This window comes from Pristis pectinata, chromosome 4 (assembly GCF_009764475.1).
Source record: "Pristis pectinata isolate sPriPec2 chromosome 4, sPriPec2.1.pri, whole genome shotgun sequence".
In the NCBI taxonomy this organism is placed as follows: Eukaryota; Metazoa; Chordata; class Chondrichthyes; order Rhinopristiformes; family Pristidae; genus Pristis; species Pristis pectinata.
The window spans coordinates 106,203,989-106,215,638 of NC_067408.1; the positions used below are offsets into that span (position 1 = coordinate 106,203,989).

The following is an 11,650-nucleotide window of genomic DNA, read 5'->3' on the forward strand; positions in this document are numbered from 1 at the left end:
TACATACAGCCCTGTGAAGTTGTTTAACCGTCTTTTGCCTCCCCGTAAGTCAGCGATAGCTTGTAGTTTAGGACTTAGTAGAAAAGCTCGAGGCAATGATCACACTAACTGCAATGCATTTTGGAGACACAATAACCACATTGAAAGCTATAAAATCCTGCGACTATGTTATGGAAAAGAACAACCACTTATTAGGAAATTGGTCAAATGATGATAAATGTGTGCGTGTAACTGAAGTGGGTTATAATGCCAAACACTCTTTTGGGACAAGATGAAGCCAAACATGGAAACAATAATAATTCACTGGTTTTAAAAGGGGTCATTCAGAAGTATTCTCAATGGCAAACAATTAAAGCAAATCCTAAAAATGCGCCACGACAAACCATCTTAAAATCCAAGGTACTTAAATTGGAGATTTTCTAGCTCACTACACGAGAAAAGTAATTGGCTGGTCTGCAATACCGACTTCCCGGTAATATCCATCACAAAAGCAGAAAACGTTGTAAATACTCAGCAGGTCAGCCAGCATCTGTGTTGAAAGTAACGTTTCAGGTCGATGGCCTTCAATCAGATCAGTCCTAAAAGTTTAAATTTGTTTCTCTCTTCATAGATGCTGCCTGACCTGCTGAGTATTTCCAGCATTTTCCGCTTTTATTTCAGATTTCCAACATATCCATTACGTTAGCTCTTCGACACGGAATTCTTCATTTTCAGTTTGCCGTGATCCTTCAAAATTAAAATAAATGCTCCTTGGATGTTTCAGTTGTTCCTTTCCAAAGGAAGAGGAGATTAGAACCAACAAAGATCTTCAGGCGAATCTCTGTTCATTCTGACCTTTACCCTACGATCAGGATCAAATAACGTGCACTATGAAGTTATTGCGCACAAACCTGTCGTTCGGCTATGAAACAATGACGATGGGTATTTCTGTGATACTGCTGAGTTTTGCTGGGATTTTATGGCGAATAATCCCACGGTGTCAATCCGACATATTTGCCCATGGCAGTGTTCCAAGAAATGCTGCGGTTCTCCGTACAAACTGAAAGTTGTTATTTGTTCAGTGATTTGATTGTTGTCTAAAAACAGATTTGTGCCATAGGGTGTCTTATGAGGATAGGTTGAGTGAGCTCGGGCTTTTCTCTTTGGAGAGAAGGAGGATGAGAGGTGACTTGATAGAGGTGTACAAGATGATAAGAGGCATATATCGAGCGGACAGTCAGAGACATTTTTCCCAGGGCGAAAATGGCTAACACCAGGGGACATAATTTAAGGTGATTGGAGGAAGATATAAGGGGGATATCAGGGGTAAGTTTTTTTACACAGAGAGTGGTGGGTGCGTGGAATGCACTGCCGGCAGAGGTTGTGGGGGCAGATACATTAGGGACATTTAAGAGACTCTTAGATAGACACATGAATGAGAGAGTAATGGAGGGCAATGTGGCAGAAAAGGTTAGATTGATTTTAGAGCAGGATAAAATGTCGGCACAACATTGTGGGCCGAAGGGCCTGTACTGTTCTATGTTCTATGATTGTTCCTTCCTCCTATGGAAGCCGGAGGTTTTTGTATTCGCACCTCTGCCCCTTAATGCAATAATAAATTGATACTGAATAACGGGGTTTACAAAAGCTAAGTAGCTGTTTGGGAAGCTGTTACATAATCGCTAAACCTTGCAAATCGAGTTAACACGCCAACTGTACAATGTTAGGTCTCCGCGGTAGGAAGAGGAACTGCGCCACTTCAGTGAACCTCGGGCTCACCCAGGGTACCGACCCCGTAAAACCCTTAACCCCAGTACTTCTTAGGGTGTGAGGATTAGGTTTATCTGCCAATAAGATAACTTGACCTTGTTTGCACAAGGAATGTGGACGTCGGTGTAAGGTACTATGGGCTAGAAATGCTCCCCAGCACGAGCATTGAGGAGGAAAGTTTATACAGAATTTAACACAATTTAGAGGTCCCAAACACACGATAAATATACCTCTGATCTCAATATTCACACAGCGTGATTCCTTTGAATACACCCAGGGCGATTTTTCATTCTTGATTCTTCTTCCATCGTTCTCTGATAGACTGAGGATACAGTCCAATGCAATGTTTTACGACAGATTTATCCGCCCTTTCAAAGATCCTACACTAAATGGGGTAACTATAAACTGCTGGGGCCATTACAGGACAAATCCTTCTGCTTGTAAATTTCAGGTCAATGACTGTGTTTCTATTTACATAGTTTTACATCGTCAATGAAATATAGCACTGAAGCATAACGTCTGGTAAACGATACCGGCCATGTGTGATTTCTGGTGACGTGGGGATGAATACAAGACTTTCTAGATGTACTAACAATTCTCCCGTAGCCATCCTTATTAATTGGAGGAAGTCAGCACAATCCACTTCTCCGAATATGTTTGCAGCTCAAATCACTGACAGGGTGAGGTTATAATGTCCACACAAGAATTTAGTAAACAGTAAGCTATGGTTCAGGAGGTATCGCATGCAGAAGGTTATCTGTTCAAGTCCCATTCTCAAGGCTTGAGCACCACAATCGGGAATGATGTTCCAGTGTAGGACCCGGAGAGTACCTCACTGTCGGGGGGAGGGGGGCATCTTTCAGCTGAGACGTTAAAACAAGGCTTGAGATTGTCTTGTCAAGTAGATGTTGGTAATCCATCTACATCACAGAAAACCAGAAGAGAGCTCGTGTTTGGGACTATACTTATTCCTCAACCAGAATCACTAAAAGAGATTATCCGATCATTATCCTACCCTACCGGGATACGGTAATTAACTGGTATCCGGAAAACTGCACTACTGATCCAGCAACAACAGTCTGAATCCCACCACAGAACCACTAATTAAATAAATCTGGGATTTAAAATGAAGATAGCATGAGTAGCGGTGATCTGCAACTACTGGTTTGTCAGAAAAGCGCACCAGCTTCAATACAAGTATTATATACTGATCAATGTGTATATATTAACTGCCCACTAAAGTGAATCAACGTGACTGCAAGCTACGTACAGCGAATGAGAATGGGTATTAGTGTTGGTCATGCCAGTGTCATTGCATCTCTGAATTAAATGTTGAAAATGGGTGCTTTGCAGGAGTTTGTTTCACCATATTTCATAGTCAGAGAGCACAACCCACCCATCCACACCCACCAGTTACTCCCGATTTTTCACTTTACAATATGATTTTATCATTAAAATAAATTTTAAGCACTTTGGGATGAACTGAGTCTATGAAAGTGTTGTGAAAGCACGGGTCTTTCTTTATAATAAGTTACATTTAACGATAGAAGCAACAGGTCACTGAGATGGCAATATGGAGAACGAGGGTCAAATCAGGTACCAAGAGAGAAATAAAGAGAAGAAATTCAGGACGGATTAAGATAGAAGACGGAGGCAAAACGGAAATATTAAAAGTATAAATATTAAGAAAAGTCTTGGAACCGTTTGTTGCCCCTGGAGTGAGTTGTTCTCTTTCTAGGCCTGAAGTTGAGCGCCATGACTGCACCATAGATCACATCTAACAGATTCCTTCCGTTGTGAAATAGCAGGCCTAACTTTCTGCCCGAGTCTAGTTCATCCTTCTGACGCAGGTCCAGCAATCTGAAACCTGGGGGAAGTTGACAGTGAGCTCCCGATTTCACCAGGCTAATGGCAGACCTCTGCAAATCATCTAATAGTTTGTGGGGATTTGCAGCTCAAGGCACAGTTCCCTCTCCCCACTGTTTGCTGGGGGGGGGGAGGAGATTGTGCAATAATAATGGCGAATTCTCCAAACTCCTTGCTATTTCCCCAGAAAATTTTTGGCCATTGTTATTTTAATGCTATAGTGGTGCCATCATGTGGTAAAACTACAAATTGCACATTTCTGCACCTTTACCTCACTGATTTGATTGGATTTGGACCATTGCCAGCTCAGAGATTCTGCAAATGTATATACTTATACAGCAAAAAGTTGTTTGGCCTTCTATTTTGTCTCTTTATCTGTGATAGAAGTTGGGAGTTTGGGGTTTCCAAAATAATTGAAATTGTTATTTTTAATCATACACAAATGGTCGTTTATGTTTAGCAGGTCCATCTTCACAGGAAGAGGCAGACTTTGCAAGGTTAAGGTGTTAACTTGGAGAAAGATTTCATTGCAAAACAAATTGTGAGATCATGTCCTGTGACTCAAAGGGATATTTTTAATGGGATTAGTTTAAATGGCAATTCTTCCATTCTACTGAGTTAGAGCATTTATTGTACTTTATAACATTAAGATGTTTCAAAATTATTATTAAAATTCTGGTAATATGATAGACCATGGCTTTAGATTATTGCTCGCACTTTCATTTGTATTCTTCAGAAAATTATTTTTGCCTTCACAGCATCCTGCAGCAATTAATGAAAACCAATCCTAGTTGAACTGTGTAACAAAAAAATGAAACAACGATAAGTTAAATGGTATTTACTATAAAGAAACACTGAAAAAATATTAATTCTTCAATCAGTGAATTGATCAACTCATAATGTCATAAATTGTTCAAATATGGTTGAAACATATTTAGCTCAAGTTTAAGTATTTTTTTCAATTTCTCTGCAACTAAATATATTTATTTTGGTTGCACTTGAATGGGACAGACTGGAGCTTGATGATATAAGTTATGTACACTATTAGTATAGCAAATCATTGACTCTGTCTTTTGGGATATGTCAAACGTCATAGCAAATCAGTTTCATTTTTAAATTATTCTTTTATATTTTTTGTTTGCTTTCCCTATCTTTTCATTCTGGAAAGCACATAAAGGACTTGGTCCCAGACCTCTGCCAGTGCTGAGCTTAAGCCAAATTATTCCATGTGCACAATATTTGTTCCACTCTACCTTCCTCTGGGATCCCATCCGTTTTCTAGTCAGACACAGCCCTTAACACACAATAAGTTGGGGGAATTAGCAAATGAGCAATTCATTTATATAGCATTGTCGTGACCTCAGAACATCAAAGGGCTTCACTGCAAATTTTGAAGTGTAGTCACAATTGTAAAATAATATTTGTATTTATACTTAGATTTGTAATAGTGCAGACAGCAAAATCCCACATTTAGTATTGTGATAATAATCAGGGGATGGAAGGACAAAAATTGTCCAGGACCAGGGGGAACTTAATGCCTTTTTTTTGAATAGTGACAATAGAATATTTTAAATCAACCAAGAGGGTAGACCAGGCCAAATCTAAGCATGATAAGCATCATGATATGCAGTAACAACGGGGCACAGTCTGAGAACTATTTCAGCGGTATAAAATTTGATCACAAACCTATGAAGTTATTGCACAGATGTAGGGTGCTGACTATTGCACCTTTTAAAAAGGAGTTTGTGTTTAATACATCCATGAAAAAGCAAGCATTTTTGCCCTCAGAGTGTATGTTTCATGTCATATGTCAGTGATAATAAATCTAATTCTGATTCTGAACGTGGCCTGTGTATTCAAAGAATTACTTTTCGTTTGCAGAATAGTGTTCATATATTGCCTATTCATGAAATGAGTTAGATCAATCGAATATAAAAGCAAGGTTTAAAGATAATACACAATTTCTAAGTTGCTATGTGGTACCTAGAGGGACCAGCATTAGAAGTAAATATTTGCAGAAGTATGTTGGAAGTTGAAAGGTGAGTCCACTCATCTCAGTTCAGTTACTTATTTCAAATAAACTGAAAATTCAAAACTTTTCACACTAAATTTTCCACTTTGTTATGTGATATCATATTGTTGAATATTTCAATACAAAAGTGCATTAAAACAACTTTGAGTTATTAGAAGTGGAACTGTATCAATCAGAGAAGAATTGAACTGTATGAATCCAATGATTAATATCTCATTTCATGGCAGCTACATTGTATTAATAAGTTGATGTTTCAATCATAATTAAGTGCCACGCTTAGCATTATTTCAAATATTAGTTAACATTGTTATCATACATATAATGTTCAGATTATTTTATGATATAATAATCAGTATTATGTATGCTTCATTTCAATCCATGAATTTGCAGCAACCTTTAACTTTTTTATAACATTCACAATGATAAAACATGTTCAATATATTTACTGGTTGCTCAATGTCTGAAGGGATTTTAAAGGAAGTTCTCCAGTTTATCCCTTCCTTTTTTGATATACTCACGCCAAACTCTATTTTGTAATGTTGACAACCTTCAGATTAACTTGTCTTGTTCAGGCTTGGGTCAGAATGGTGTAATTGCAAGCTTTTTTAACTGCCTGAGACTGGGTCCTGAATATGGAATAAATTTTAAGGACAATTCTTGCATTACTCAAATAATTTATTAATGCCTGTTGTGTTGGTGCTACAAAGGCATGGCAAAACCCACCATACAATGCAAATTTCCAGCTGGGATTTTTGCAGTGCAGTGGTACAGCTAGTAGAACTTCTGCCTCACAGCTCCAGTGACCCGGGTTCAATGCTGATGTCCAGTGCTGTCTGCACAGAGTTTGCATGTTCTCCTTGTGATTGTGTGTGCATCTCCTGGTTTACACCCACATCCTCCCACAAAGATATGTGGGTTGATGTTAATTAGCCACTTCACATTTCCCCCAATGTGCAGATGACTGGTACAATCTGGGAGGAGTTGATGGGAATGTGGAAAGAATAAATAAAGGGGATTCGTATAGGATGTTCGGCATATACTCGGTGGGCTGAAGGGTCTGTTTCTGTGCTCTGTGCCTATGAGTTCTCTTACAGTAATGTTCTGATCGAACCATCCAATTCATTTTTCTCCCAGTACCATGCGACATACAAGTAACTTATTGCGCCCCCCCCACTCCATTGAAAAGAGAGACACATGGAAAGAGTGATGCAATTGAAATATTGTAAGCAATTTTGAGCCTTGTATCTAAGGAAAGGTGTGGTAGCCCTGGAAAGTGTCCAGTGGAGGTTCACAAGAATGATCCCAGGAATGAAAGGTTTAATATATAAAGAGCATTTGACAGCTTTAGGCCTGTACTTGTTAGAGTTCAGAAGGATGAGGCGGGGGATCTCATTGAAACCTACCAAATACTGAAAGGCCTGGATAAAGTGGGGGTGGAGAGGATATTTCTGTTCATGGGAGACTCTAAGATCTGAGGATACAGCCTCAGAATAAAGAGATGTTCCTTTAGAACTGAGATGAGGAGGAATTTCTTCAGTCAGAGGATGGTGAATCTGTGGAATTCTTTGCCACAGAGGGCTGTGGAGGCCAAGTCATTGGGTGTATTTAAGGCAGAAAATTCTTGATTGGTAAGGGGGTTAAGGATTACAGGGAGAAGGCAGGGGAATAGGGTTAAAAAAATAATCAGCCATGATTGAATGGTGGAGCAGACTCAATGGGCTGAATGGCCTAATTCTGCTCCTATATCTTATGGTCTTATGGCAGAGATACTAATGAAGGCAAGAACAAGTTATGACATCTTGAATAACAATGCTCCAGGGGTAGCATATCAAAATCATTGCAAGATTAGCATCCTAAATGCCACTTGTTTCCAAATATTTGTCTGGATCTTTTAATCCAGATTTAATGCAGAGCTAAAGGAAATTAAAAATTACTCAACTCTAACATTACATACCCTACAGAGAAAAACACTGCAATTAGTAGTCCATGCTATAAAAGTAGTCATAAATATACTGTAACAATTACAAATGATCACTCTGATAGATGCTTGAAAAAAATAGGATTCAGGACCAGTTACAGCCGAGGAGTAAGATGAAGTATGTCACACTCTCAGGTGCTACTGGAATAAAAAGAAAGCAAAAGCCACCTGGCATGAAAGGGCAAAAAATTATTTTATCTTTCTCCTCATCAATATTCCATGTCAACTAGCAGAAAACAAAAGAATCCAGCACTGGAGGATTCATGGACTGCCAGCCAGCACCATCTAATTCCCCCTAGGAGAATAGTCACATGAGCAGATATCAGAGAAAGTTGAGGTTTGTTGGCCCATACAAGAATGAATACACTTAACAAAGAAAGAATGGAAATTTCTGGAGTGAGGATAATGAGGTGCAGAGTTTAAAAATAAGTAATTAAGTTATATGCGTGACATTACAAGGAGGAACTGAAACAGTTGGATTTTCCTGAGCATACTTTTATATGCTGATCTAGCATGAGATATTTCCACCATAGAGCCCAACCTGTTGATATCACAAGCCCTGGTCACCAACACTCCCATGCATCACTCCCATGAATATTGGAATTCCTTTTCCATATAGTTATGTACTCCCTGTGGAATTCACCTGGATATACTGGAGCACCAAGGCACTAGGCCCTGGGCGATGGGTCATGGAGAAAGAACGGGACACAATGTGGGGAGTCCAATCCAGCCGCCCAACAGAATTGCAAGTTACAACATTCCAACATCATTCAATAAATCATTATACTACATCCTAGTCTCCATAAAGCACCATTCACTTAAAAGGTATTAACGTCATCCAACATTATTGGCTCCCAATTCACTGATATCTAAAACTTTAAATTCTCATCCTTATGGTTGATGTTCACCATTGCCTCACCCCTTCACAACTCTATAACCCCCTCCAACATTCTAACATCTAAGAACTCAGCTTTCCTCCATTTCCTTCTGTTTGGGGCATTCCCAAATTATTTCTCCCACCACGAGCAATTGTGCATCAAAGCATCTTAAAACTAAACTCAAGAAATCCATTCTTCAAACTCACTGCCCTTCCCTCCTCCTCCAAAATGCTGCCTTACAGTCCAACTATCTCCCATTTTGGCTCAGTGTTAGTTTTTTTTTGCATATTGGGATATCCAATGTAAATCCAAATTGTGGTAGTTATGGGTTGTTGGGAAAAAAAAGACCACTCAAGGCTTCCTCCTCAGTGCAACTTGCACTTTTGCTTTTGTTGGGCAATCTAATTTATTTAATACTCCTATGAAAACGATCAGAGATAAAAGTTTCAAATATTTCATCACACCCAAAATAATTAAATGAAAATGCAACAATATTAATCCGAAACTGTCCGTTTGTTTTCAATGTAGGATATGCCTAATAAATCAAAGACCAATATTGAAAGCATAATCCAGAACCTTAAGTGTCATTCTTAACCAGATAGTCTTACAGTCTTCCTAAATCAACCAAAAAAATTGAGCAACTTTTAGCATGAATCTATACCTCATCACTGCTAATCTGCCAATGAAACTCCGAAAAGCCCCTCACTATCTAAGTACTCCGTCAGATCCACACAGGAACCATCACTCGCACTGTATAAATGTAAGCTTCGCCCCAGGATGGTAGGACCCACAAATAATAATTAAGTAGATGGAGCAATGAAGGAACGTGGATTAATAACCCCCCCCCCCCCCCCCCGTCATTTGTTTTGCAAAACAGGTGAGAGGGGGATTTATGTCTGACAATCGGGCTCCAAAAAAATCTGAACCGAATTAAAATGCCCATAAGGTATTGCCCTTTTAAGCCGTCGGGGCATTCTTGCAACTGGTAGCAATCAGGCGAGCGGCTGCAATGGACAGGAAATCTAAAATTAGTTTTTACTACCTATAATAGAAGATTTACGGTATGGTTTAATTTGTCGTCTCCGGGCTAAAGTGTAAGGAAGAACTGAAGCAGCCGGTCTTGGATACGGGGTCCAGCTTTCTCATCGACTAACTGAGCGGACTCTGACCACTCTCACACACAACACTGCTGGACACTCACAACACCAGCGTGTTTAGTCTTCCCTCTTTCATGCACTTCCATTCCTTCACCCTCCTCGCTTTGTTCTTCACGGTTTTAAAATATGTTTATATCCAGTACCCAGGCCCAGCTCATTACTCTTTCGTGTACATTTTCCCTCATGAAGGGGGAAATGTGGGATTAATAAAGGAAAGTATGTTTGACATTGTTCATTTGGTGCTGCTGTCTCGATGAAAGTAACGGTCGGATGCAAGCCGGTAAAGCAGAATAAATGAAATGTTACTTTAATCAACATTAGCTCACTTTTCTTCAACTGATTTCAACCCAAATACCCCCTTTTTTATACTAGGAACTCAGAATTTATTCGCAAATTAAAATATGAAATTATTGTTTTAAAAATGACGAGATAATGCTGCAAAAATGACAACCTCAAACTAAAAAGATGGTTCTGATGTTCGCTACTTTCCACTAGCATGATAACCATCTGGATAGGATAAACGGAGTAAACGGATTAACTTCTGGCGTTTATATTTCGAAATCCCAAGGAAATGTGATCCTCAAACTAACACAGAATTACTTTTTCAACACGTGTCAGATATAGTTCAGAGTAGAGGTGTGTGTGTGTGTGTGTGTGTGTGTGTGTGTGTGTGTGTGTGTGTGTGTGTGTGTGTGTGTGTGTGTGTGTGTGTGGAGGGGGGTATGTTCTTCCTTAGTGTGGAAACAAGTTGCACACACTTAATATATTGATTAAAGAGAGAGAGAGGGAGGGAGAACGGTGCCTGGAAATAGGTGGGAAGGATATAACTATAAAGGTGTGTGAGTTTGAAGGAGGGAAGTGGAAACCAGGAAAAATGCCAAGTTGGGAAAGGGGATATGGAATAAACAGTTACAGGAGAAAATGCGCGATCAGTTCCCGGAGATTGTCCCCGTCTTCAGTTCGATGAACGGTTCTTAGGTAAATATTTAACACTGCAACATGAGCAGAGAGGAAAATATCCGAGAGGATAGAAGAAGCGGAATCGACCCGCTCCTGTCCGCCTGCTCTAGACTGAGTCATTCGCTCGCCCGTTATTCGGCTCCTACGATAAACACAAACTTTATTTGCTGTTGTTTCTGTTTGGAAAATTACTTCGAGACTCCGGTCAGGATATCACGTCACGACAGCGCCGATACTTTCACTTTTACGGACAAACAAAACGGAGGTAAACATCTCTCCAACATCTGGAAAATCTTTTTTTTTTCTTTTCAACTTTTCGCGCATTCGCTGCAAACCGAAACGTGAGTCAAAAGCACCGTTTAATGCAAGTTGTAAAAAGTTAACAGTTGCTGATCGAGTGGAGCCCATTTTGTAATTAATACTTATTTATTTCTTATATATGAAATGCAAAACGATAGGAACCCAGGCGGCTGTGAGCTGGGTCAGTGGTGAAGGGTGCGTACTTACAGAGTCTGGAGCTGTCGGGTGTCGGAGGCGCTGCTTCTGGTCTGAGTGCTGTGAATGGGGACTCGGTGAATGGAATTCCTTGTTTCTCTGAAATCTCCAATCACGGATCAGTGAGAGTGCCCAGACTCCCCATACACTCTACAGCACAGCCAGACAAAAAAGCAAGAGGGAGGGAGGAGAGTGTGTGAGCGAGCGAGAGAAAGTTAGACAGGAAAAGAAGGAAGGGAGGTCGAGTGAGAACGGGGGAAAGCAGAGAGCCTTCTACAGGAAAATAGAGGCAAGGGAAAGCAGAGAAAGTGCCAGTCAGCAAGACGAATGGGAAGAGAGAGAGAAAAGAAACTGGAAGCCAGAGGGACAGAGAATGATCCCACAAAGAGAGAACGCAGGAGTGGACAGGAAAGATGTGCAGAAGGAGTGGGTTATTCGTTAACAAAGCAGCGAAACCGAAAACCACAAATGGACAAGAATCGGAAGCGAATTTACAGGAAAATAAGCAAATGGAAGGGAAAAATGGGATAAGGAA

At 40.0% G+C, this 11,650-nt stretch overlaps 1 protein-coding gene across 6 annotated transcripts in view; it reads right to left on the reverse strand.

Moving 5' to 3' along the window:
* erg (ETS transcription factor ERG) overlaps positions 1 to 11,326 on the reverse strand; it is a 205,650-nt gene extending 194,324 nt beyond the window's left edge. For 3 of the 6 annotated variants that reach the window (XM_052014599.1, XM_052014590.1, XM_052014588.1), the window contains exon 1: positions 11,128 to 11,326. The gene's annotated coding sequence lies outside the window, so the exon portion shown is untranslated. The remainder of the gene's footprint in view (positions 1 to 11,127) is intronic. The other 3 variants (XM_052014598.1, XM_052014594.1, XM_052014593.1) reach the window with 2 other exon arrangements.
* Positions 11,327 to 11,650: the final 324 nt, after the last annotated feature.